Source organism: Schistocerca piceifrons, chromosome 3 (assembly GCF_021461385.2).
Source record: "Schistocerca piceifrons isolate TAMUIC-IGC-003096 chromosome 3, iqSchPice1.1, whole genome shotgun sequence".
Lineage (NCBI taxonomy): Eukaryota > Metazoa > Arthropoda > Insecta > Orthoptera > Acrididae > Schistocerca > Schistocerca piceifrons.
In genome coordinates this window covers 279,087,384-279,113,977 of record NC_060140.1, presented here as the reverse complement: position 1 = coordinate 279,113,977, position 26,594 = coordinate 279,087,384, and the positions used below count along the sequence as shown (strand labels likewise).

The 26,594-nt window shown below is 43.5% G+C and overlaps 1 protein-coding gene and 1 pseudogene across 1 annotated transcript in view; both read left to right on the top strand.

Annotated features, from left to right (window-relative positions):
- The first annotated feature begins 2,802 nt into the window (after positions 1 to 2,802).
- LOC124789390 (serine-rich adhesin for platelets-like) overlaps positions 2,803 to 26,594 on the top strand; it is a 371,977-nt gene continuing 348,185 nt past the window's right edge. The window contains exon 1 of the mRNA XM_047256721.1: positions 2,803 to 3,042. The gene's annotated coding sequence lies outside the window, so the exon portion shown is untranslated. The remainder of the gene's footprint in view (positions 3,043 to 26,594) is intronic.
- LOC124791178 lies at positions 9,989 to 10,106 on the top strand (annotated as a pseudogene).

Sequence of the window (26,594 nt, the reverse complement as noted above, 5' to 3'; positions counted from 1 at the left end):
GAATCGTTGCAGACGAGTACGGGAACCATCACTTCAACGTACCGGACGCAGTGCATACGGTGACATCGCAACTTGCTTCGGATTATTAGGGCTATAAAAGCTAAACAGCTGTGACCACGTTAGTTTATTTCCACTGAGGTTCCACACCACTGTAGATCATCTTTGAAAGTGGTGTCTTCTAGTGTTTGGTACGTGGATGATGTCAGTCATTTCGCGTTATTGATATCAGATCGCGTAGTCATAATACAGGGCAGAGTTGGGCAATTGATTATTAATTTTACACTACTGGCCATTAAATTGCTACACCAACAAGAAATGCAGATGATAAATGGGTATTCATTGGACAGATATGTTATACTAGAACTGACATGTGATTACATTTTCACGCAATTTGGGTGCATAGATCCTGAGAAATCAGTACCCAGAACAACCACCTCTGGCCGTAATAACGGTCTTGATACACCTGGGCATTGAGTCAAACAGAGCTTGAATGGCGTGTACAGGTACAGCTGCCCATGCAGCTTCAACACGATACCACAGTTCATCAAGGGTAGTGACTGGCGTATTGTGACAAGCCAGTTACTCGGCCACCATTGAAAAGGTGCTTTCAGTTGGTGAGAGATCTGGAGAATGTGCTGGCCAGAGCAGCAGTCGAACATTTTCTGTACCAGAAAGGCCCGTACAGGACCTGCAACATGCGGTCGTGCATTATCCTGCTGAAATGTAGGGTTTCGCAGGGATCGAATGAAGGGTAGAGCCACGGGTCGTAACTCATATGAAATGTAACGTCCACTGTTCAAAGTGCCGTCAATGCGAACAAGAGGTGACCGAGACGTGTAACCAATGGCATCCCATACCATCACGCTGGAGATACGCCAGTATGGCGATGACGAATACCCGCTTCCAATGTGCGTTCACCGCGATGTCGCCAAACATGGACGCGACCATCATGATGCTGTAAACAGAACCTGGATTCATCCGAAAAAATGACGTTTTGTCATTCGTGCACCCAGGTTCGTCGTTGAGTACACCATCGCAGGCGCTCCTGTCTGTGGTGCAGCGTCAAGAGTAACCGCAGCCATGATCTACGAGCTGATAGTCCATGCTGCTGCAAACGTCGTCGAAATGTTCGTGCAGATGGTTGTCTTGCAAACGTCCCGATCTATTGACTCAGGGATCGAGACGTGGCTGCACGATCCGTCACAGCCATGCGGATAAGATGCCTATCATCTCGACTGCTAGTGATACGAGGCCGTTGGGATCCAGCACGGCGTTCCGTATTACCCTCCTTAACCCACCGATTCCATATTCTGCCAACAGTCATTGGATCTCGACCAACGCGAGCAGCAATGTCGCGATACGATAAACCGCAATCGCGATAGGCTACAATCCGACCTTTATCAAAGTCGGAAACGTGATGGTACGGATTTCTCCTCCTTACACGAGGCATCACAACAACGTTTCACCAGGCAACGCCGATCAACTACTGTTTGTGTATGAGAAATCGGTTGGAAACTTTCCTCATGTCAGCACGTTGTAAGTGTCGCCGCTGGCGCCAACCTTGTGTGAATGCTCTGAAAAGCTCATCCTTTACGTATCACGGCATCTTCTTCCTGTCGGTTAAATTTCGCGTCTGTAGCACGTCATCTTCGTGGTATAGCAATTTTAATGGCCAATAGTGTATTTAGGAAATGTAAAGTTTGTAATATAAGGGTTTTTTATCTACAGTAAGTATATAAACAGGAATAACGTTTATCATTTAGTAGAGTTAGTTGCCTTCATCATTCATTTATGTTTAGATTGTGATTTATAGAATTAAGAGATGCTAATATCTGCTTCAGGGGGTAGTCAGACAGGGCCAAATATTCATTTTAGCGTTTATTATTTTCCGTTGCGCACATTCCTTTTACACCCGCCTGGAGTAGCATCTTGGAACGCGATAGTAGGAGGTATCCTACTAATAGCTGATGGTAGGGTTTGAGTGTGGCACATACCCCACGAAGGCATGGACCCAAGTTGTCTACATGGCATTGTGCAAGCTGGTGATGGATGCATAAGAGCGTGAGCAGTGTTTACGTAGAATAGACTGAATCCTTATGTCCAGCTGAATCGATCATTGATGGTCCATGTCACTGGGTGACAATTGTTCGCGATTGATTTGAAAAATATTCTGGACAGTTCGAGTGAATGTTTTGGCCACCCATATCGCCCGCCACGAATCCAGTCGGACATTTCTGGGACGCAATCGAGAGGTCAGTTCGTGGACAAAATCCTGCACTCGCAACTATTTCGCGATTATGAGTGGCTATAGCGACAGCTTTTCTCAATGTTTCTGCAGGGGACTCAGAACGACATGACGCATCGAGTTGCTGCACTTCGCCGGGAAAAAGGAGGTGCGACGTGATAGTAGGAGGTATCCTACAACTTTTGTCATCTCAGAGTACGCAAGGACCAGCTGGCACCGCTCATTAGCTGTAGATCCTGTTGGCATTCGCAGTGTTTCTCAGATTCACGGTGCTACTCCGCAAGAAACAGCCGCCTCGTCCAGAGATGAATGAGACACTCGGCGCGGTGCGATGTGCCTTACTTATAAAAGCGGGCAGAGGAGTGGAGGAGACCGCCTCGACTTTCCCTCGGGCAGGTGCCTTCCGCCAGCCGTGCCCCACGGCGAAGTGTGCCGCGCGGCTCCCAGGAGCGGCGAGGAATGCGCGCACTGCGCATGCGCGGGCCGGCGCTCGGCCGAGCGCGTCTCCTGGCCGCCCCGGGCTGGCGCGGCGGCGGCAGTCAGTCGGCCGTGACTCCAGAGGGTGCCCGGGGTAGGCGCAGTCCAGCCAGTCCAGCATCGGTACCTCCTCCTCGCGCCGCGCTCTGACCTACGTCGCCCGCGTGTACCGTTGTGCGGAGTCCGCCGGCTGGCGTTTCGTGTTCCTTTCAGTTCTCGTCCGGACGCGACTGCCGGCGTCTCGGCTACTGCGGGGTTGCCTAGCGACGCTGGGGCGAGCGCCATGGCCGTCTGGGAGCACTGCGAGCGAGCGCTGAACGGTGAGTACGGCGTGCGGCTACTGGACGCGACACGAGCGCAGCTGGCGTCGCAGGCTTCCTTCCGGTGCGACCCTTTGTGCTGGCCGGCGGCCGCAGCGTGGGAGCGAAAAAACACGAGCGCCAGACAATCGCTCTCCGGGCTCCATGCTCGTCCAGCGTACGTGCCGCTCTCTCGGCTGTTACCGTTCCCCTCCTCTCACACTCGTCCGGATGAAAAATCGGACGAGTGCGAGTGGGACTTAGGGACGGGAAAAGTCAGTCAGCTAAAACCGATACCGGTATCTTAGTTGTGAATTACCGGTATTTGTTTGTTCTCGGTTATAACAGACGTTTTTATTTTTTACTAATAACCGACTAAAAAATCGAAATATCAATTAGCACCAGTGCTAAAATTTTTCGTTTTTAAGTAATTCTTTTTTTTAAAAAAAAGCAGTAATTTTTATTCGTAAAATTTGCATTACTTTGAAATATTGCGGTATTATACTAAATGGGAAAACGCCATCAGTGCTATTTTAATATCAGTGCCGACAGGAACGAGCAAACAAAAACGTGACATAAGACTTGGTACAGCACTGCTGAGACAATAATGTTCCTACAAATCGTTGATGGTGTACGGCAAGCAGCCACAAGTTGATTTTACGGTTACTTTATTTAGATGAACTGTTACCAGTTTCGAAATGTTTCACATTTCATTCATGAAAAAACAGTCTGATGATGAATTGTGAAAAATTCGAAACCGCTAACGGTACTTTTTAAATAAAGTTTTATTGGCAGGACACATAGAAAATGTAACAGACCTACTAAGGAGACTGCCTACTCTACGCTTGTCCGTCCTCTTTTAGAATACTGCTGCGCGGTGTGGGATCCTTTCAGATAGGACTTACGCAGTACATCGAAAAAGTTTAAAGAAAGGCAGCACGTTTTGTATTATCGCGAAATATGGGAGAGACTGTCACAGAAATGATACAGGATTTGGGATGGACATCGTTAAAAGAAAGGCGTTTTTCGTTGCGACGGAATCTTCTCACGAAATTCCAATCACCAACTTTCTCCTCCGAATGCGAAAATATTTTGTTGACACCGACTTACATAGGGAGGAACGATCACCACGATAAAATAAGGGAAATCAGAGCTCATACGGAAAGATATAGGTGTTCATTCTTCCCGCGCGTTGAACGAGATTGGAATAATAGAGAATTGTGAAGGTGGTTCGATGAACCCTCTGCCAGGCACTTAAATGTGATTTGCAGAGTATCCATGTAGATGTAGATGTAGATGAAAGTAACCTAAAATCAATTTTTGACTGGTTGCTGTACAATACCAACAATTTATTTCATATAACATCCACGGTCTCAAATCATGTCTTCGTTTGACAGAATTGCAATACTGTTCCTGTTGCTGTGCGTCGAGGCTTAAGGCGTGTACGTGGAAGTAGCCGATCTGCTGCGATTATCTGCTTGTAGCCCTTCAAAACGGATAAATAACACGAAAAATAGAACCCTTCATCGCCAGTTTTCACCTTTTAGCACCGATTATTTTTCATATTGCCCAAAGAGCGGTGTGATCCCCGATTGTAACTTTGAATTTAAAAAAAATTACAATCACTAGGAGAACACTAGTGATTTTTTTTGTAGTATTCAACCACTTAATGAGTGTTCAAGAAAAGCAGTGAACAGTGAAGGGACTAAGTTTTCTTTAATTTGCCCATTTAATTTAATATTTTGACTCTATGTGTCTTGCAACTGAGTGAGCGAAAATTTTTCGATTTCTGCGTTCATTATATGAAATAGTAGGAATAAAAGACATAAAATCTGTTACTTTAGAAACCGGTTACTTTGTGCGGTTGTAGCACCAAGATTAAAACGACATGAGAAAAAAACGATACAACAGAAAACCGGTTGTTTCAGCAATAAATGCCATCCCTAGTAGAACTCGAGTTCTGAACGTTCTGTGCGAGCTTAATCTAGCCTATATCTACATACAGTATAAGAGGTTTGTGTGTGTGTGTGTGTGTGTGTGTGTACTGACTGGTCCATGACCACCCACTGCCACCCAGTCACGGTTGTGGTCCTAAGGGAGCTTGGTCGCGGTGCGTGGCAGTGGGTGACTGTGACAAGCAAACATCTGGAGAAATAAATACTCTTAGGAAAAGCTGTGTACTCTGTGACTTATTAACTTCACCGTACATGTGAAAACGCGTTTATTGTTTCATTCGTCCGACATAGGACGATGTTTCCACGGTTTCGTCATTCAGACTTTAATAACGACGTGTAATATCAAATATTCGTAGATCAGTTTTTAATCTGTCAGCGCTTTTTCGTCATTCATGCTTTGATTACACAGATACAAAGAAAAAAGTCCAGATAGACTCAAAGATAAAAGTGCTCGTAAATAACAAATGAATTATCGAACCGTACACTACAGTCACTTCAAATAAAAATTTTTGTTATTCTTCGTGAGTATAATCTTTTTCACAATTTAGCCCGTTTTAGGCAATCACTTCGCATTGGCCCCCTGGTGTTACCCGCGGTTAAATATGTCTCCGTAAAGTAACGTTAATGCCAGTACTGATGGAACCGGGTGAGGATTGTGTAAGCGAGTACGTACACTAAAGCGGTAAAGTTCATGTCATAGACAATGTAGCCTTTTCTAAGAGGACTACGTGTTCCACATTGCATATTATATTGAGATATCTGCCAACCACAATCACCCACTTCCACCTCCGATAGTACGGATGAAACACGTTGAGGACTCTTTATCACCCTTACATTGTATTGTGAATGAAATAATAAAAACTTTTGCAAGTGTACAGTAAAATTCGTAAGTCATATACGAGAAGTGTTCAAAAAGTAAGTGACTATATATTTTTATGAAACAATATTTATTTAATCATCAATATTCATGTTTCACCATCAAAGTAATCCTCCTCAGATACAACACACTTGTGTCAACTCTTGTTCCAGTCCTCGAAGCACTTGTCATAAGCACTTTTTGGTATAGCCTTGAGTACTTCCAGTGATACGGTTTTATTTCCTCAGTCGTTGAAATCTTCGTCCTTTCATAGGTCTCTTCAGTTTTGGGAACAGGAAAAAGTCGTAGGGGGGCAAATCCGGTGAAGTGTTGACTGAGGCATGGTTGACGTGTTGTTTTGGCCAAAAAATCTCTCACAAGGAACGATGAATGAACAGTGGCATTGTCATGATTCAAAAGCCATGAATTGTTTATCCACAATTCCGGACGAACTTTGAGTATCGCTTCTCGCAAACGGCGCATAACGTCAAAGTAATACTCCTTATTGACCGTACGACTTTGAGGAAAAAATTCATAATGCACTATGCCACGGTAATCGAAAAAAACAACGAGCAAAACTTCGGCATTTGATCGAACTTGGTGTGCTTTTTTCGGTCTTGGTTCTCCGGGATGCTTCCATTGGGACGATTGGGCTTTGGTTTCGACGTCGTAATAACAGTAAACCCATGTTTCGTCACTAGTTATGACCCTTTTGAGAAAATCAAGATCAACATTGACGTCATTCAAGAGCTCCTAAGCGATGCTAATGTGACTGTTCTTCTGATCAAAATTGAGAAGTTTTGGAACAAACTTCGCTAACACACGTTTCATGCCTAAAACATCAAAAACATTCCGAGCCGACCGATATGCCAAAATCCTCTGCAACTGTTCTTACGCTAATTCGTCGATTTTCGAAAACAATTTTCTTCGTAGCTCTGACGTTTTCACCTATTGTTGACGTGATGGGGCGTCCAGAGCGAGGTTCGCCTTTGGCATGGTCTCTCCCTTCTTGGAAGACCTTGTCCCACTTGTAAACATTTTTTTACTTAGAACAGACTCACTGTATGCCACTGCCAACACTTCAACTGTTTTAGAGCACTCGATTTCATTTTTCACATAAAATTTGATGCAAATTCTTTGCTCCATTTTTTATGATAATCGAAAATCGCTGAGCGCACTAAAACACGCCTAACCTTTCTATCTGTCAAAAACAAACCGAGTATGCTATACACGTGAAACTGTGAACATATGTTCGGGACATGTGTACCAACATAACAAAAAAAAAAAGATCGATAATCGAATGTACGTGCCCGCGCAATTTGAAAAGTCACCTTACTTTTTGAACAGTCCTCGTATTATTTAGTTTTACCTAAGATCATTTGTTACTACATATTTCGCCGATTTTTGCTAACCACACTCACCCACTGCCACGCACAGCGACCAAGATACATTACTAATAGGATAACTCCATTCATAACATCCTCTATGAGATATTCGTCTGTATGCATCCCATATCTAGAATGGTGCTCGTGCCTTCTCCCATGCCATTTATCCTGACCCGGACAACGAGTGGTTTGTCATTAGTTACGTATACAGACAGTTCATCTACAGGTTTTGTTGAATGAGTCTGCGAGTGTCAAAAAACGTGATACAAAGGGCCATATCTTTTGTTTGCATTAACTTAGAAGCTTAAATTTTTCACACCGCCAAGGAACAGTAGACCTTAGTATTACATATAAAATTCAACATCATACGACTACCTGTTCCCGAGAAGAAGGGGGTCTCAACAGACGGTTTGACAGGTAGACAGGCGGTCAACAAATGGCACATAAATATTATTATGTGACATAATTACAAATTAACAATGTTCGAATCTTTTCCTTTACTATTACTATGAAAAACCTTGCTTCTAGCCGAATTTCAAGACTAGGTCAAGCAGAAATGAAGGTTTTGATTAGTAATTTTGCGCGTATCAAAACACGTGACATAAATGACCGTTTCTTTTGACTGCATTGACTTAGAAGCTTAAGTTTTTTTCCAGCGCCATGGGACCGTAGAACTTATATTCGGCACAACCATCAACTTGCTACCTTACGGAACCTAAAAAAATGAGCGAACTGTGTATGCTCTAAACACAGCGAAGATGGAGGTTTCAACTTGCTGTAAATGTTTCAGCGTGTCTAAGACTTGTTTTATTGTCCAGTTGTATTTTTAATAACACAGACGAAAGCTGAAAAACACTTTATCAATGTCAGTTGCTGATTTTCATGTTCTTTATTGCGTTAAATCTAGATACCACAGCAAAACATCTCTTTACTCTCCACTTTTTTTACAATTACAATTCAATTTTTTTTCAAAAATGCATAATTTGCGATGTTAATGATGTAAGACTCATGTGCTATTTCAAAAGGCTCTGAGCATTATGGGACTTAACTTCTGAGGTCATCAGTCCCCTAGAACTTAGAACTACTTAAACCTAACATCACACACATCCATGCCAGAGGCGGGATTCGAACCTGCGATCGCAGCGGTCACGCGGTTCCGGACTGTAGCGCCTAGAACCGCTCGGCCACCCCGGCCGGCATGTGCTATTTCACTTAATAATAATATGAAGTTGAGATTTGGTAGCTGAGATTGATTTATTTAGTGTACAGGGTGAACCAGAACTCCATCGACAAAAATTCGGTGGTCGTTCATGGATATCTTCTGGCTATTTTGGGGTATATAAGGTATCTGTGGTCTCCGGTGGCTCGATCCAGAATAATAACGTAATTATGAATTATTGAATTATTCGGATTTGTTACCAGAATTGTCTTTGTTTCTGTGAAATGACTTACACACCACCAAGAAAGCCTGTAATACGCAGTCACCAAACAGTAGTAACGCCAAAGGATCCTGTTATTCTCGGGCGCCTATGTACAGGTGTTAAACTCCTGTGATGTGGTTGCCGTCGCTGCAGGAACAGCTGAGTGTAGCGTCGACGTGACGCTTCGCCATTACATTCAGTCAACCCGTAGACGATATGCCTATCGGCCGAGTCTTCATTAGTAAACGTATGCATACTGCTGTGTTCGCTTTTAACGTACAGCAAACACTGCTGGAAAAACAAACCCGCAACGGGACCGAGCAGTACTGAATGCAAGCTTGAGAACCAAGAGTAAAATATGCCCTACTGTTGTCAACAGCAATTACCGTGAGTGAATGGAGCAAGTTTGTTTCCAAACAAGACACTATCTCATACCGCGGACATTTGCACTGCTGTGCAGATTTTTTTGATGTGATACCGATACTAGGGGCAAGGAATCAAACTAAATGTAATTACCGGAGACCACGAGTCTCTTACACCAAAATACTCTAAAAATATCCCTGAACAACCTCCGACGTTTTGTCGGTGGAGTTCTGATTCATTTTATATATCGTAACTACCGTGACAAGCTCTTTGGTTCTTTTTTTGCGCAAGAGTCTCGTGAATTAAAAAAATCTATTATCACCGCTATGCATTAAGTTGGATCTTATGAAACGGTTCATGAAGGCCTTAACGAATGCTATAAGCTTCCTCGACTGTCTGAAGAGAAATTCAAAGAAAGCATGGTTTTTGTACTTGACATTAAAAAAAGTTTGATTCCAACTGCTAATCAAAGTTATTGTAGTTGCTGTGGAGTGTTGGTTATCATTCAGGTATGTTGTTATTAAGTTCTGAAGTAACAAAGAGGACCCACGTTATATTTCTGGCATAGCCAGCATGATGGAAACGTTCAAGAAGTTAGGCTGCTTGATGAGCATCAATTAACACTTTTGAATAATTCTGGCTATTTCTGTCCTAAAATTTTACGTACTGTCAACAGAAACAAAGTGAGCTCTTTAATCGAAACGTCATAATGGTAGAAAGACGGTATCAGTGCCGCCGGAACACCAATATGCTGAGAGGCATCTATTGGTCACTTCACCGAAACATACAACAGGCATTTAATTGGAGAAAAAATTACGTTTTATGGTGCGGGAGGAAGAGAGCAAGGCAATATAAGCAAAGGGACACGTAATTACTGTGTAATAAAGAAGTATTTTCTGTTTATAATTCAACAAAAGACTCATTTATATCAAAAATAAGTTCATTTATGTTACAAATGTTTTGCTCTGGGGTTAGATATGAATTAGTGCCAACGGCCTTGCCTCTGTGGTAACACCGGTTCCCGTCAGATCAACGAAGTTAAGCGCTGTCGGGCTGGGCTAGCACTTGGATGGGTGACCACCCTGTCTGCCGAGCGCTGTTGGCCAGCGTGGTGCACTCAGCCCTTGTGAGGCAAACTGAGGAGCTACTTGATTGAGAAGTAGCGGCTCCGGTCTCGGAAAATGACATACGGCCTGGAGAGCGGTGTGCTGACCACATGCCCCTCCATATCCGCATTCAGTGACGCCCATGGGCTGAGGATGACACGGCGGCCGGTCAGTACCGTCGGGCCTTCATGGCCTGTTCGGGAGGAGTTTTAGTTTTGATATGAATTAAGTGTCCTATAATCATTGAGATTAACTTACTGCCTAATAAAAAGTAATCGAAAAATATTTGCCTTTATATAACAATTCTAACAGATAACCTTGGGTGCCTGAAACATTTCCCCCAAACAGCTTGAGAAACTGCACACTACGACAGTGTCGCAAGAGAACGAAAGAGAAATAATGTCTTCTCTTGCAGAGGAATAAACTAAATGTTCATGAGGCAAATGCGACTGTCATCATTTTTTAGTGGTATTAAAGTGATTTTTAAGACTTTTGTCATGAAAAAATATCATTTCTCTTCACTAGCAAAAATTTCACGAACCATAAGAAAATCAAAAATACTCAGAGACTCAAAATTTATCTGGTGGGTGTTTCAAGTGGGAAGACATTGGTTGTTACATTATTGTGTTCCCTTCCTTAAGTGTTGTAATCGGTCATGTTCCACTCGAAACAGAAGACAAGGAATCAAATGTTATATTCTGCTATGTAGTATCTGTTGAATGAGATGGCACTGTAGTTAAGCCTGGAGACCCATATTCTTGAGGAATGCCTTTCGTCTTGATTTAAGTTTTCTTGATATCCCTAAACATCTTCATCAATGCTCCGTAAGCTACGTGACGGTGTGTGGCGGAAAATACTTCCTGTACAACTAACTGATCCCCCTGCGTTAACGACGCGTGGGAAGAGCAGTTGTCGGTAAACCACTACATTAGCACTAATTTCTCCAATTTTCTCCTTGTGGTCATTTCGTGAGACGTATGCAGAAGGCCGTCATATGTTGTCAGACTCTTTCCGGAACGTACTCTCTCGGAATTTCTCCGTTACGCACAGCGCAGCTCTTTGTAGCGTGTGCCACTGGAGTTTGTTTAGCATCTTCGTAACGCCCTCGCGTGGGCGAAATGATCCCGTCACAAAACGGCGGCGCTCTTCGTTGAATCTTGTCTAGTTCTTCTGTTAATCCTATCATTAACGGGGAGTGAATTTCCTTTCTCAAGTTGACATTATATTTCCTCACGGCTCTATGTCGCACTATTCTTTAATACTCTAAGTGGGTAGACATCGTCAAGATAAACATCTATGTCCATCTCTTTTCCGCTAACGGCGTTCATTAGAGGCCGAATTTTGTAACCACGGTAATCAGGTTGTCTGGCAGGTCGTTGCTCTTATATGTCAACCGGCTGGCAACGGAAAATTGGTGTATCACTTTCGGAAGACTGTGACGTGCAGGTCTTGTTCTGAAACTAATGTAGCCTGCTTATGTTTGGTGCACAATAACACTGGTAGCACGAGGCATTATGAACGCACAGGCTTCGTCGTAGCTGGCAGTTCCAATAGTGGCCACGTAGTTTTGTTTTCTAGAAACAGTTGCCCCTCTGTCTTTGACTTAGATCGTAGTCGAGCGATTAACGAAAAATAAATTTCGTTGACTCTGAAACGTAGCAGCAAGGGCCTCAGAACGCTAATGTGGTGAATGGCAGTGGTTGCGATAGCTACACACGCACTTTCCTCCCAGATACCCTATTATCAGATTTTCCTTCTGCTGTCTTCTAAAAGCAGAAGAAAATATATACCAGTCAGGCACAAGTATTTGCTATCATCAAATTCACTGACTTGCCTCTCAGTAAAACCACCAAAGGCAATGGTTAGCACACTGGACTCACATTCGGGAGGACAGCGGTTCAAACCTGCGTCCGGCCATACTGATTTAGGTTTCCCGTGATTTCCCTAGAGCGCTTCATGCAAATGCTGACACGGTTGCTTTGAAAGTGCACGGCCGATTTCCTTCCTCATCCTTCCCTGATTCGAGCTTCTGCTCCGTCTCTAACGATCTCGTTGTCGACGGGACGTTAAACACCAATCTCGTCCTCCTCATCGTAAGGCAAGTGTTGCTGCACCTGGAGCGATGCTCACTTGAGCACAGTTCGCGCACCAGAAATGTCTGCAACTCATACAGACAAATAGAATTACGGAAGTCATTTCTTTATACACACTGATCAGAAAAAAATGGGTGTAGACAAGGTTTTCATTCATTCTAATACTCAGTAAAAGAATGCGGAAGAAGATATTGGGATGGAGATTCAAACCCCTCGTTATTCAGTTGCGAGGCTAGGTTTTAAATCTCTGCAGCCGCTAACTCAGGCCTGAACGCCCCTCTTCGAATCTGATATTTCAAGGGAGCTTGAGGAGGTGCTATATAACTGAGCTCAACACACTCAGTTACTATCGGTTAGCTTCGCCCATACAGTCCAACCGTATAGTGATCTGTAAGGTCGACCGAACAAGCTGACACATTGGTTAACTCGCTTGGAATTTGTTTTTCGGAGGAGCGGCTCTCGAATCGCAATCGAACTTTCTCGGTGGTGGTGGTGGTGGTGGTTAGTGTTTAACGTCCCGTCGACAACGAGGTCATTAGAGACGGAGCGCAAGCTCGGGTTAGGGAAGGATTGGGAAGGAAATCGGCAGTGCCCTTTCAAAGGAACCATCCCGGCATTTGCCTGAAACGATTTAGGGAAATCACGGAAAACCTAAATCAGGATGGCCGGAGACGGAATTGAACCGTCGTCCTCCCGAATGCGAGTCCAGTGTGCTAACCACTGCGCCACCTCGCTCGGTGAACTTTCTCGGGCTTAGGTTTTTATCATTTTACGCTTTTATCATTTCCCCAACAAAACACTGACGGTGTCCTTTCCCCCAACTGTACAGTGGCATGAGTGCTCCGTTTCTAATGGTTTCTAATGACCTCTATGTTTTATACCTTATAATACCTTTTATACCTTATAATGTTCGATCTCTGGAATTCTATTCTATATATTCAAGACACGAGAGGATTTTGAATCTGCGGGACAACTGAGAAATGCGGGCAACACTCACGATTAAGTTCCTAATACGATGTGTGATCGATGTTGTGGACAAAACTGTTTCACATTTTCGTGTCCAGCATTCAGAGATATTATCTCCATGAGCCATCAAGGAATAGTCATGGGGAGAAGTGTGACGGGGAGGGGAAAAATAAAAATTGTAGATGTATACCTGGACAAAAATACAGCAGGCAGATTCAGACGGATCAATTTTGCAGAAGTTATTCACGGATGATGAGTCTTGTACAGGATAGAGTATTGTGGACAGCTGTATCAAACCTGTCTCCGGACAGAAGACCGCAACAACATGGTGTAGTAGTTGAAGGGCTATACGTCAACCACTCAAATGAGCAGTCTTAATTTGAGGAAGGTAGCAACCTAGCTGGAATACTTATTCTAAGTGAATCCCAGATGTGCTCCATAGGATGAAATCAACAGAAAACGTTGGGCACAGCATTCGAGCGATAGCTTCATCTTGTATCATAGCTTCCACAAACTAAGCTATATGCCGATCCGAGCACTAAACCATATAAAGGGAACAGTCCTCCGTGTAATTAACTTCAGTCATAACAAAAAATCGGAAAGTCTCTTTTGTGCACAAGTGAGAGTTTCGGTAACGCGCGACTCCGTACATCCGCCAGTGCAGTCTCGATCACACAGTCTTCCTGCCACCACCATACTGGGACTTCTTGTGCGCAAAAGTGCGTGCTTATTTCACTTTTAGCCGTTTTTCCCGAGTCGCTCTGTCTGCCAAATATGAGTGTCAAAACACCCGGCGTAGTGCTGAAAATGAAATATGTGTATGGATTCCTAAGGGACCAAACTGCTGAGGTTCAAAAATGGTTCAAATGGCTCTGAGCACTATGGGACTTAACTTCTGAGGTCATCAGTCCCCCAGAACTTAGAACTACTTAAACCTAACTAACCTAAGGACATCACACACATCGATGCCCGAGGCAGGATTCGAACCTGCGACCGTAGCGGTCGCGCGGTTCCACACTGAAGTGCCTAGAACCGCTCGGCCACTCCGGCCGGCAAACTGCTGAGTTCATCGGTCCCTAATCTTACACACTACTTAAACTAAGTTAAACTAACTTATGCTAAGAAAAACACATAAATCCATGCCCGAGGGAGGACTCGAACCTCCGGCGGCGGCGCTCGAAGCAGTGCAGTTCGTTACATGGCGCCTCAGTCATAGTGCTGGTTCGTATCCATTGTCCGAGGTTTACGTGACAAAGCAGCTGAAACTGCATCGTGTCGGCAGTTTTCAATCTTGACTATCATGGGAGCACGTGTACAGTCTCTTTTTGCTAAAAGTCTCCTAACAAATCATAGCAAGCGTCATATCAGTAGACCTCGCCTTTCGTAGCATTTTAGCAGAGCGTGTACAGAAACAATTAACTAATGCTTCTCTCTGATTTACTCTCAGTCTCTCACAGCACTTGACTCACAACACACCATTGACAACTATGCGTTTGACGGGCTTGTTTAATGCCAGAATGACATCCCGAACAAAGAGGTTTAAAGCAACAATGTAGATTGGGTTCTAATAAATCGTCAAAGAGTTTAGATAGGTAAGAGACATACATGCGTGCCAGTAATCCAAACAAATGCATCCTGGGATGCTCTCTATGAGAGGGACCTCCGGGCATCTCTGTAAGTCTCGCTGCCGCTGCAGCATACTTTGATATACGAGGGTTGTCCGGAATGTAAGTTCCGATCGGTCGCGAAATGGAAACCACAGGGAAAATCCGGTAAAGCTTTGCACAGATGTGTTGGGCAGTGTCTCTACTATGCCCTTCGATCGTGTCGCGTCACTCTTTTCAGTTTTGAGTGAACAGTGAGCATGTAAAAATGCATAGGGAACAGCGTCTCCCGCCAAGTATGAGGGCCTGGTTAGAGATTTCGCCAATGTCATGCAGCCCACATAACACAACTGTCGAGCAGTTCCTTCTTCACGCCAATTCTCGGCCACACACTGCAGGGGCAATGAAGACGCTCCTGCAGTGTTTCCGATGAGAAGTGTTTGATCACCCACAATACAGTCCGTAATTGGCTCCTCCTGAGTCTCATCTCTGCTAACAAGAACCGCTGGCTATGAAGACAAAATTTTTCCACAGACAACGAGCTGCAGACCAGTGCAGATAACTGGCCGAAAGCACAGGAGGCTGCTTTCTATGACGACGATATTGGGAAGTTGATACAACACTACGACAAAACTCGAAGCTGGAGCGGCGGCTATGTAGAGAAGTAGGCGGAAAGTGTACCTAACTGTGTGCAAATAAAAGGTTTCTGGTTTTCGCTGTGGTTTCCATTTCGCGACCGATCGGAATTTACTTTCTGGACAACCCTCGTATATGTGCCATAGAATAGAGTAATATGCTTATCTGCGATACTTAAGAAAGAGCGTTAAAGGAGGAACCCTGCAGGCAGAGCCCCTATCTCGGAAACCATTCTGTATAGGGCATATGCGCATATGAAGTTTTTTGCTTCATAAGGGATTCCTGTCGTATCCCTGAATGCTGACCATTCCTCGTGGGACGCCCTGTGTAAACCAAGAAGTGTCAGCCTAACCAAATACTCCCCTCCCCCCGCCCCCCATTCTCCCTCTCCCTCTCCCTTTAAGTATTATTAACATTTAGGGTTAAAACGAGTATTACCAATGCATCGCCGGCTTGTATGGCCGTGCGGTTCTAGGCGCTGCAGTCTGGAGCCGAGCGACCGCTGCGGTAGCAGGTTCGAATCCTGCCTCGGGCGTGGATGTGTGTGATGTCCTTAGGTTAATTAGGTTTAATTAGTTCTAAGTTCTAGGCGACTGATGACCTCAGAAGTTAAGTCGCATAGTGCTCAGAGCCATTTGAATCATTTGTACCAATGCATCGTAGTCGGGCCCCTCCGGAGCTGCTAATGAAGTGGTGTATGGTATTGGCATCGTCATCTTCACGGTCTCATGAGTGGGTGGCGTGGCGTGTTAGTCCTTACTAACCTCGTAGTCCTGCATTTCCGTTGCAGCTAAGTGTGATTTGATTTGACCTGTCGAACGTGTGCGTGTCAAATGTCTTCCCACGGACTGTGAAGACTTGACAGAGGCCGTCGTGAAGTGCCTACAATGACTTCCGGGTCGCATCATGAGGCACATAGACGAACTAACTTGATAGCAAGACTTGAAAACTTTACCGAGCGACAAGTGTTGTCGATGCGTCACGCGTCTCGTGGGTGGGTGTACTGAATTGGGGATGCCGCAGCTGTGGCGACCTCCATAGGCCAAGCGGGACTGCCCTGTGACTTCTTCGCCGCACCCACTACCACGCCCGTTTCCAGGAAGATGTCCAACATCGTTGCCGTTGACACTGACTTGCTGCACTGCACACCATAATGAGCGTCTCTGATCCAACGATATGACGGTCAGCCTCGTATCCAGAAGGGACTGAGTTCAGACAATCTGATTTATGTTTTCTGTGTTTTTCTTTAATCTTATCTTAGAAGGTAGATTAAAGAAAAGCAAACCTAGGTTTATAACAGTTAGAGAAAGCTTTTGGCAATGTTGACTGGAAATCGTACTTCGAAATTTTGACGGTAGCAGAGATATAATACACGGAGCGAAAGGTTATTTACAACTTGTGAAGAAAACAGACTGCAGCTATGAGTCAAAGGACACGAAAGGAAAGCAGTGGTTGAGAAGGGAGTGAAACAGGATTGTAGCCATTCTCAAATTTTATTCGATCTGCATATCTACATCTACATTTATACTCCGCAAGCCACCCAACGGTGTGTGGCGGAGGGCAATTTACGTGCCGCTGTCATTACCTCCCTTTCCTGTTCCAGTCGCGTGTGGTTCGCGCGAAGAACGACTGCCGGAAAGCCTACGTGCGCGCTCGAATCTCTCTGATTTCACATTCGTGATCTCCTCGGGAGGTATAAGTAGGGGGAAGCAATATATTCGATACCTCATACAGAAACGCACCCTCTCGAAACCTGGACAGCAAGCTACACCGCGATGCAGAGCACCTCTCTTGCAGAGTCTGCCACTTGAGTTTGCTAAACATCTCCGTAACGCTATCACGGTTACCAAATAACCCTGTGACGAAACGCGCCGCTCTTCTTTGGATCTTCTCTATCTCCTCTGTCAACCCGACCTGGTACGGATCCCACACTGATGAGCAATATTCAAGTATAGGTCGAACGAGTGTTTTGTAAGCCACCTCCTTTGTTGATGGACTACATTTTCTAAGAACTCTCCCAATGAATCTCAACCTGGCACCCGTCTTACCAACAATTAGTTTTATATGATCATTCCACTTCAAATCGTTCCGCACACATACTCCCAGATATTTTACAGAAGTAACTGCTACCAGTGTTTGTTCCGCTATCATATAATCATAAAATAAAGGATCCTTCTTTCTATGTATTCACAATACATTACATTTGTCTATGTTAAGGATCAGTTGCCACTCCATGCACCAAGTGCCTATCCGCTGCAGATCCCCTGTGGCACGCCAGAGGTTACTTTAACGTCTGTAGACGTCTCTTCATTCGGAACATCATGCTGTGTTCTGGTTGCTAAAAACTCTTCAATCCAGCCACACAGCTGGTCTGATATTCCGTAGACTCTTACTTTGTTTATCAGGGGACAGTGCGGAACTGTATCGAATGCCTTCCGCAAGTCAAGGAAAATAGCATCTACCTGGGTGCCCGTATCTAATATTTTCTGGGTCTCATGAACAAATAAAGCGAGTTGGGTCTCACACGATCGCTGTTTCCGGAGTCCACGTTGATTCCTACAGAGTAGATTCTGGGTTTCCAGAAATGACATGATACGCGAGCAAAAAACATGTTCTAAAATTCTACAACAGATCGATGTCAGAGATACAGGTCTATAGTTTTGCGCATCTGCTCGACGACCCTTCTTGAAGACTGGGACTACCTGTGCTCTTTTCCAATAATTTGGAACCTTCCGTTCCAATAGAGACTTGCGGTACACGGCTGTTAGAACTGGGGGCAAGTTCTTTCGCGTACTCTGTGTGGAATCGAGTTGGCATCCCGTCAGGTCCAGTGGACTTTCCTCTGTTGAGTGATTTCAGTTGCTTTTCTACTCCTTGGACGCTTATTTCGATGTCAGCCATTTTTTCGATCGTGCGAGGATTTAGAGAAGGAACTGCAGTGCGGTCTCCCTCTGTGAAACAGCTTTGGAAAAAGGTGTTTAGTATTTCAGTTTTACACGTGTCATCCTCTGTTTCAATGCCATCATCATGCCAGAGTGTCTGGATACGCTGTTTCGAGCCACTTACAGATTTAACGTGAGACCAGAACTTCCTAGGATTTTCTGTCAATTCGGTACATAGAATATTACTTTCGAGTTCACTGAACGCTTCACGCATAGCCCTCCTTACGCCAACTTTGACATCGTTTAGCTTCTGTTTGTCTGAGAGGTTTTGGCTGCGTTTAAACTTGCAGTGAATATTGAGCAAGCAGTAAACCAAATCAAGGAGGAATTTGAAAAGAGAATTAAAGTTGAGGGAGAAGAAATAAAAATTTTGACCTTTTCCTATGATACCGCAGAGACAACAAGGGACTTGAAAGAGTAATTGAACGGGGTGGATAATGTTTTCAAAGAGGTTATAAGATGAACATGAAAGAAAACAAATTAGGGGTAATGGAATGAAGTGCGATCAAATCAGACTGTGCCGAGGGAATTAGATTAGGATATGAGACATGAAAATTAGTTGATGAGTTTTGGTATGTGGACAGTAAAATAACTGAGAAAGTGGAAATTAGAGATGATATAAAATGGAGACTGGCTATAGCAAGCAAAAAGTTTCTAGAAAAAAGGAAACAGTTAACATATAATATAAATTTAAATATTAGGAATTCTTTTCTGAAGGTATTTGTCTCCAGTGTAGCCTTAAGCGGAAGTGAAGCATGATTTATATCCAGTTCAGACAAGAATAGAATCTTCTGAAGTGTGACGCTACAGAAGAATGCTAAGGATATGATGGGTAGGTTGAGTAACTAGTGAGGAAGTACTGAATGAAGTGGGCAAGAAAGAAATTTATGACACAGCTTGACTAAAAGACTGGATCGGTTGACATGACACATTCCGAAACATGACGGAAAATTTAAGTTGCTAATGGAGGGAAGTTTGAAGGGAGGGGTTTTGTAGATGTAGACCAAGTGATACATACAGTAATAAGATTAAAACAGATGACTGGATTTCAGGTCCACCTATTATGCAAACAACTTTTTTATGTAAAACCAAATATGTTTCATCAACTTTCTGCCTACATCAGTGGGTGCTTTTTATTCAGTTCTGAATTTTTTCTACAATGTTGGGTTAAGTGAGGCCCTCTGTACGTTACTGTAGATTGATAGCTTCTTAGCGTTAGATTTGTAGTGTCCGTTCTCATATGTTGTTGATATGCACACACGTATACAACACGTGTTTTGCGGAACTTCACTTGCAGTGCACAGTTAACAGCTTTTCACTAAAGCCAGCCCCTTATGAGTAAGGTCCTGAAAAAACATGGGTTTGTGTGTGCACCTCTACAACAGAAGAAAACAGATATTCCGAAACTATGAGAAGCTACCAATAGACAGCATTGTACAATGGGTCCTACATAACCCAACGACGTAGGAAAAATTAAGAACTGAATAAAGAGCACTTACTGACGATGGCACAAAAGTGCTGAAACATTTTTGGGTTTATATGGAAAACAATTTTTTGCATAACTAGTGGACCTGATGTCCAGTAATTTTGTCTGCAACCAGGGATAGAGCAAGAGTTTCAAAACTAACTGGTGAATAATGCTTCAAGCGGATGTGGGTCGCAGTAGTTAAACAGAGATGAAGAGGCTTGCACGGGATAGAGTTGTGTGGACAGAGGCATCATTCAGTCCTAGGATCACAACAGCTGAAGAGGGAAGCCTAGATGCTTCCGTATGGCCGGCCGCTGGTGGCCGAGCGGTTCTAGGCGCTTCAGTCTGGAACCACGCGACCGCTACGGTCGCAGGTTCGAATCCTGCCTCGGGCATAGATGCGTGCGATGTCCTTAGGTTAGTTAGGTTTAAGTAGTTCTAAGTTCTAGGGGACTGATGACCTGAGATGTCAAGTCCCATAGTGCTCAGAGCCATTTTGCTTCCGTATACACCACTCACCACCAAAAATTGCAACGCCACGAAGGCGGCGTGGATCAGAGCTGAAATTGGCACGATGTTTCCTTCATACCTGTCTATGCAACCGCAGAAAGGAGCTAGGAATGACGCCATACATACATTCTGTGTATAAGGAAAGATTACGTAGCGGATTTCTCATTGAGAAATCGCATTTGAATGTTGCTTGTTGATAAGAATTTCGTGCTTTGCCTCGTGTAAGGAGGAGTAACGCCCTCCAGTACATGTCGGAATTCGACAGCGACAGGAAGGTGGACTATCGAAACCGTAATTTATCGGTCCATAATGGTGCTACCACAATTGGTTGGGATCCCACGATTGTTAACCAGTAGAGAATCGATTGGTTCAGAAGCACCATACTCAACGCCATGTAGGACTTCAACGGCCCCAAGCGACTATCGCCCGAGAGGTCAGATATTGTTCGCTCGGCCGTGCAAGATCGTAAAGTAGAACAGAGGGAGCCATTCATGCATTCAGGACAAATTAAAAATGAAACCTTAATTATGAGTTTGCACAGTGGACATTGTTCTTCCCTTCGAAGAAAAACTACTAAAGAATAAGGTCTTTTTCGTACAATAGCAATAGCTCACTTAGCTCCTCAATGTACCACAGGCCTTTCAGTCACACACTTAGCCTGTGCCGATTATACGGTGGGCCCTGTATTCGGCACAGCAGTAAGAAGCTGTTTACAAACAGCAGTTGAACCTGGTGATGAGCGAGCGTGGCCGCCAGAATGGCGTAGCGTTTGAAACGAGTCGCGACACACTCTCATTTTCCAAGGGCTGCCACATTGCATGCCAGCTTCGCTGAGCCCACGCCATTGTCATTGTCAAGGAAACGACCGGCCGGTGCACTGTCACAGCATGGCACTGGTCAGACGTTCTCACGTTCTTACGAGTGCTGCTACACGCTAAGCGTCTGGCGAAAATTAGATGTTTACCTGCTCTTCTGGTACACCACACTTTTCTCACACAGTACCTCTGGCGCAGTGCAGAGCGTGCAGTTGCAAATCTCGTGTAAGAAAACCTTAGGTCATTCTAATTTCGGCGCTGTAACTTTTTTTTGTAGAAGTTTGATGTGGAATAATCTCTCCGCAGCTATATTTGTCGTTCGCGTACGATCTGCAGCTTAATCTGATAGCATTTAATTGTGAATCTCCAAGAAACCAGATGGAGTAATATTTCTGTTGTTAACCGTCAAGACTAATTCTGTGCGATAAAAATTGTGATGATTTTCGATTAATCAACATGTTCATGGTATACCAATCCGCCGAACTTATGAAATATATTTTTTATTGATCGAAGTTTTGCACGAAGAAGTCGCTATACACTATCACGGTTTCGGGGTCTTAGCCCCATCGTCAGATATATCTGAAATCTAGCAGTAGTAGGACATCATGTCCATGCCCAAACAACTACTAGGCAAACATCTACAATAGGTGGACCGTCATCCACAATTTGCGATGGACGTGATGTCCTGCTACTGTTAGATTTCAGATACACCTGATGATGGGCGAAGACCACGAAACCGTGATAGTGTATAGCGACTTCTGTCGTCCAAGATTTCGGTCAATAAAAAATATTTTACAACTGTGGAGGATTTGTTTACCATTAAAATGTTGCAGAACAGTTGTAGACGTTCCACAAATGAAAATTTATGGTTAGTATGTCTTTATCATCAACGTATTACGGTCTTCGGCTATAAATATTCATGCAGTTTATGGATTTTTTTTTCTTTTGCTTATACCATTTGTATTGGAATCCAACAAAGAATTTCATAACATAATTCCAACCCTATAAGGGTTGTATTATCTCTTTCTCCTTGACAGAATAATTTGGATAGATGTTTATTCCTTAAATTACGTTGTAACTTAGGAGACAGAACTACTGACGCTGTATACTGTATCATTATGGGAGTATTCAATAAACAGGTCATTAATGAATTTCTGAAGCATAGGAACTGTTAAATTCATGTTAAAATATCGATCTTAGGATGCTGTTGCCGGCCGGTGTGGCCGTGCGTTTCTAGATGCTTCAGTCTGGAACCGCTACGGTCGCAGGTTCGAATCCTGCCTCGGACATTGATGTGTGTGATGTCCTTAGGTTAGTTAGGTTTAAGTAGTTCTAAGTTCTAGGGGACTGATGACCACAGATGTTAAGTCCCATAGTGCTCAGAGCCATTTGAATCATTTTTGATGCTGTTAACTATTGGGAGAACTGTCGTTTCAGCCGTGACCACGCGATATTAGTTGCTAAAAGGGAAAATAAAGGTGTTCCGTGTTGTTTCATACTGTCGACGACGAGGTAATCAGAAACAAAGAATAGGCTCATATAAAACATTGATGGGATATAAAATCGTTCATAGCCTTTTCATAGGAACTATCCTATCATTCGCTTACGTTTTTTAACTAAACGAACGGAAATCTCTCGAGGAAGGGACGGGGATTTCAGCCCCACTTCTCCCGAATGAGACCCCAGTGTTTCATCCACGTGTTCTTTTTGAGCGTTAAAAATAGTAACAAAAGGTGAAGTTTGTCGCACGATCTATTATGTACACGTCATTACTAATTATTACACTTCTCAGTTGGACCGTAAATAAATTTCAAGGGGTTGAAATTAGGGCTAATTTATAAGTGACTCTACGCCAACTCGGGGCATTGCAGCAATCGTATTACATCCTGGTACGTGAAAAAAGAGGAAAGCCACTTTATGGCCTGCCTGTGCCCCATTCAGACAGGAAGCTGCGAAATCCGGAATTTCACCTTGTGCTGCAGTTGAAGCTTTCAGCATCCCGTTTTATTCTTACGATACAGGGAATTAAAAAAAAAAAAAGTCAGATGAACACAGTCTCGTAATTTGATTATGATTTTTAAAAATAACATGTTTTTATGTTCTAAAAGTGTTCGTGACCGTTCCATTTAATATGTAAGTTACACGGGCTGGCAGATAAAAGGGCCCTGTGTTATACTAAACGTGAAATTTGAAACTATCTGACTTGTTATTTCTTAACGCTAGGGCGGCGCTCGAGCTGGGTCACGTGATGTCGAGCGGTGATTTAATGATCAGTACTGCATTGTCAGTATTCAGTTTGAAGCTGGTTGTGAATAAAGTTCTGCAGGTGCCTTTTTCAATCGAACGAAGAGTGTTTATGGTTAAAACTTTTTTTTGGATATAAACCGTTTAAAACATTAAATGAAAGGTTCACGATAAAATATCCAGGGACAGCTGCTCCTGCAGAAAGTGCTGTGCAGAAACTGATCACTAAATTTAGACCAACAAGTTCAGTCGCTGAGGCCCAACGAACCGTGTAAAGAAAGTTTACTCGCCGGAAAATATTGAATGTACTGGAGAGACTATGGAAAGATGTCCACGGAAATCAACTATACGTCTATCCTCCCAACTAAACATCAAACGAACGTCATATCAGAACATGATGAAGCTCTTACACATGCGAACATATAAAAGATCCGCCCACGTGTTACTTTTATTTGTGGACGGCCGATGTGGCCGAGCGGTTCTAGGCGCGTCAGTGTGGAACCGCGCTACCGCTACGGCCGCAGGCTCGAATCCTGCCTCGGGCATGGATGTGTGTGATGTCCTTAGGTTAGTTAGGTTTAAGTAGTTTAAGTTCTAGGGGACTGATGACCTCAGATGTTAAGTCCCATAGTGCTCAGAGCCATTTGAACCATTTTGAACTTTTATTTGTGGGGTAACGTAAAGGATAAAGTCTACAGTAACAACCGGCATTCTGTCGAAGAAAAAAACAAACATTTCCAATGCGAATGCGAAAATCATACCAAATGAATTGGCAAAAGTTTCCGGAAACATGCTGAGGAGCGCCGAGTTGTGTATCGAAGTTTACGGTGAACAGTTTCAGCACATTCTGTGGTCTATTGACTTATTGAGTGCTCAGTACGGTGTTTCATAATAATAATTTTCTGCTCTGTATTCTGTATTTACAGTAAACGAGTGAATTTTCTGTGTTGTGTATAAAACATGGGACCACTTTTATTTTGGCCACCCTATAGTTTTCGAAATTCAGTGGAAACGGACCACCATCAACAAGCGGCTGGTGAGGGCCTCAGTTCATACGATCATATCGAGAGGTTTGGGTTTAAAACAATGCGAATGCCGCAATATCTGCTAAGATGAAGTACGAGCAACCATAAACTAGTTAGTTAGTTAGTTACTTATTGCGTCGGTCGTATTCACGACAAACATTGTGATTTGGAGCATGTCAGCAGGAACCTTAATAAAACCACCAAAGTGCAGGGATTAGATTAGATTAGATTAGTTTTTCGTTACATAGATCCGTGCTGAGGAGATCCTCGTGGATGTGGAACATGTCAATTTTTTTAAAGCCGAAATAACAATAGTAATAGTATGAATATATACAATACATCATTTGTTTCTGTTAAAAAATTCGTCAATGGAGTAGAAGGAGTTGGCCACTAGTAAGTCTTTCTGGCTTCTTTGAAACTGATATTCATTTGTAACTAAATTTTTTATGTTTCCTGGAAAATTATTGAAGATGACTGTTCCTGAGGGACGGCTTCCTGACTGGAAATGGTGGAAAAATGTCCTATGAATGTGTGTGCGGAAATGCATCGTTGCCATACTAGATGGCGCTCACGAGTGAATGTTCCTCTGACCACGTGCCGTGTGTTCCTTGCGTGTTGTATCCCGTGTGAGTGACGCAACGTACTGCATACAGCAGATTGGTCCGATATTCATGTCAGGAACAAGCCGAGATTGTATCTGCGCATGGTCAAACAGGTGGAAACGGTAAAGAGGCAGCACGGATATACCAAAACAAGTTCTCTTATTGACACCAACCAAATCACACACTATTTCAAGCCCTTCTTGAGCGTCTGAAAGAACCCATGATGACACACACACATATATAGGGTGTTACAAAAAGGTACGGCCAAACTTTCAGGAAACATTCCTCACACACAAAGAAAGAAAATATGTTATGTGGACATGTGTCCGGAAACGCTTACTTTCCATGTTGGAGCTTATTTTATTACTTCTCTTCAAATCATATTAATCATGGAATGGAAACACACAGCAACAGAACGTACCAGCGTGACTTCAAACACTTTGTTACAAGAAATGTTCAAAATGTCCTCCGTTAGCGAGAATACATGCATCCACCCTCCGTCGCATGGAATCCCTGATGCGCTGATGCAGCCCTGGAGAATGGCGTATTGTATCACAGCCGTCCACAATACGAGCACGAAGAGTCTCTACATTTGGTACCGAGGTTGTGTAGACAAGAGCTTTCAAATGCCCCCATAAATGAAAGTCAAGAGGGTTGAGGTCAGGAGACCGTGGAGGCCATAGAATTGGTCCGCCTCTACCAATCCATCGGTCACCGAATATGTTGTTGAGAAGCGTACGAACACTTCGACTGAAATGTGCAGGAGCTCCATCGTGCATGAACCACATGTTGTGTCGTACTTGTAAAGGCACATGTTCTAGCAGCACAGGTAGAGTATCCCGTATGAAATCATGACAACGTGCTCCATTGAGCGTAGGTGGAAGAACATGGGGCCCAATCAAGACATCACCAACAATGCCTGCCCAAACGTTCACAGAAAATCTGTGTTGATGACGTGATTGCACAATCCTTCCTTCAATTGGACCAACTGGCGGTGAATCGAGGAAGTACAGTACATACTGACGAAACTAAATTGAGCTCTAACATGGAAATTAAGCGTTTCCGGACACGTGTCCACATAACATCTTTTCTTTATTTGTGTGTAAGGAATGTTTCCTGAAAGTTTGGCCGTACCTTTTTGTAACACCATATATATATATATATATATATATATATATATATATATATATATATATATATATATGTGTGTGTGTGTGTGTGTGTGTGTGTGTGTGTGTGTGGACTCTTTTATATATACAGTACACTCTTTTCCTGTGACAATTACCGTAAGATTAGAGTAAAGATTGGATGCAGGTCTACTTTTCGTTCCAATAGATCAATAGTAAGATCATCCACGTCGTAGAAATGTCAGAAAACAAGAATATGCAATAAAGATTTATGGAGTAAAAAAACTATGGTAATATCCATTCCACAGCTCCCAAGTCAAACGGTCCTCATAGATGTGGAATAAGTCAAAAAATCTTTAACACATTTCCAACAAACTTGTCATAAACCATGTAAGTGTAAAATACACTGAGGTCCATAAAATAACTCTTTGAGTTTGTAGACATGCATAATCAAA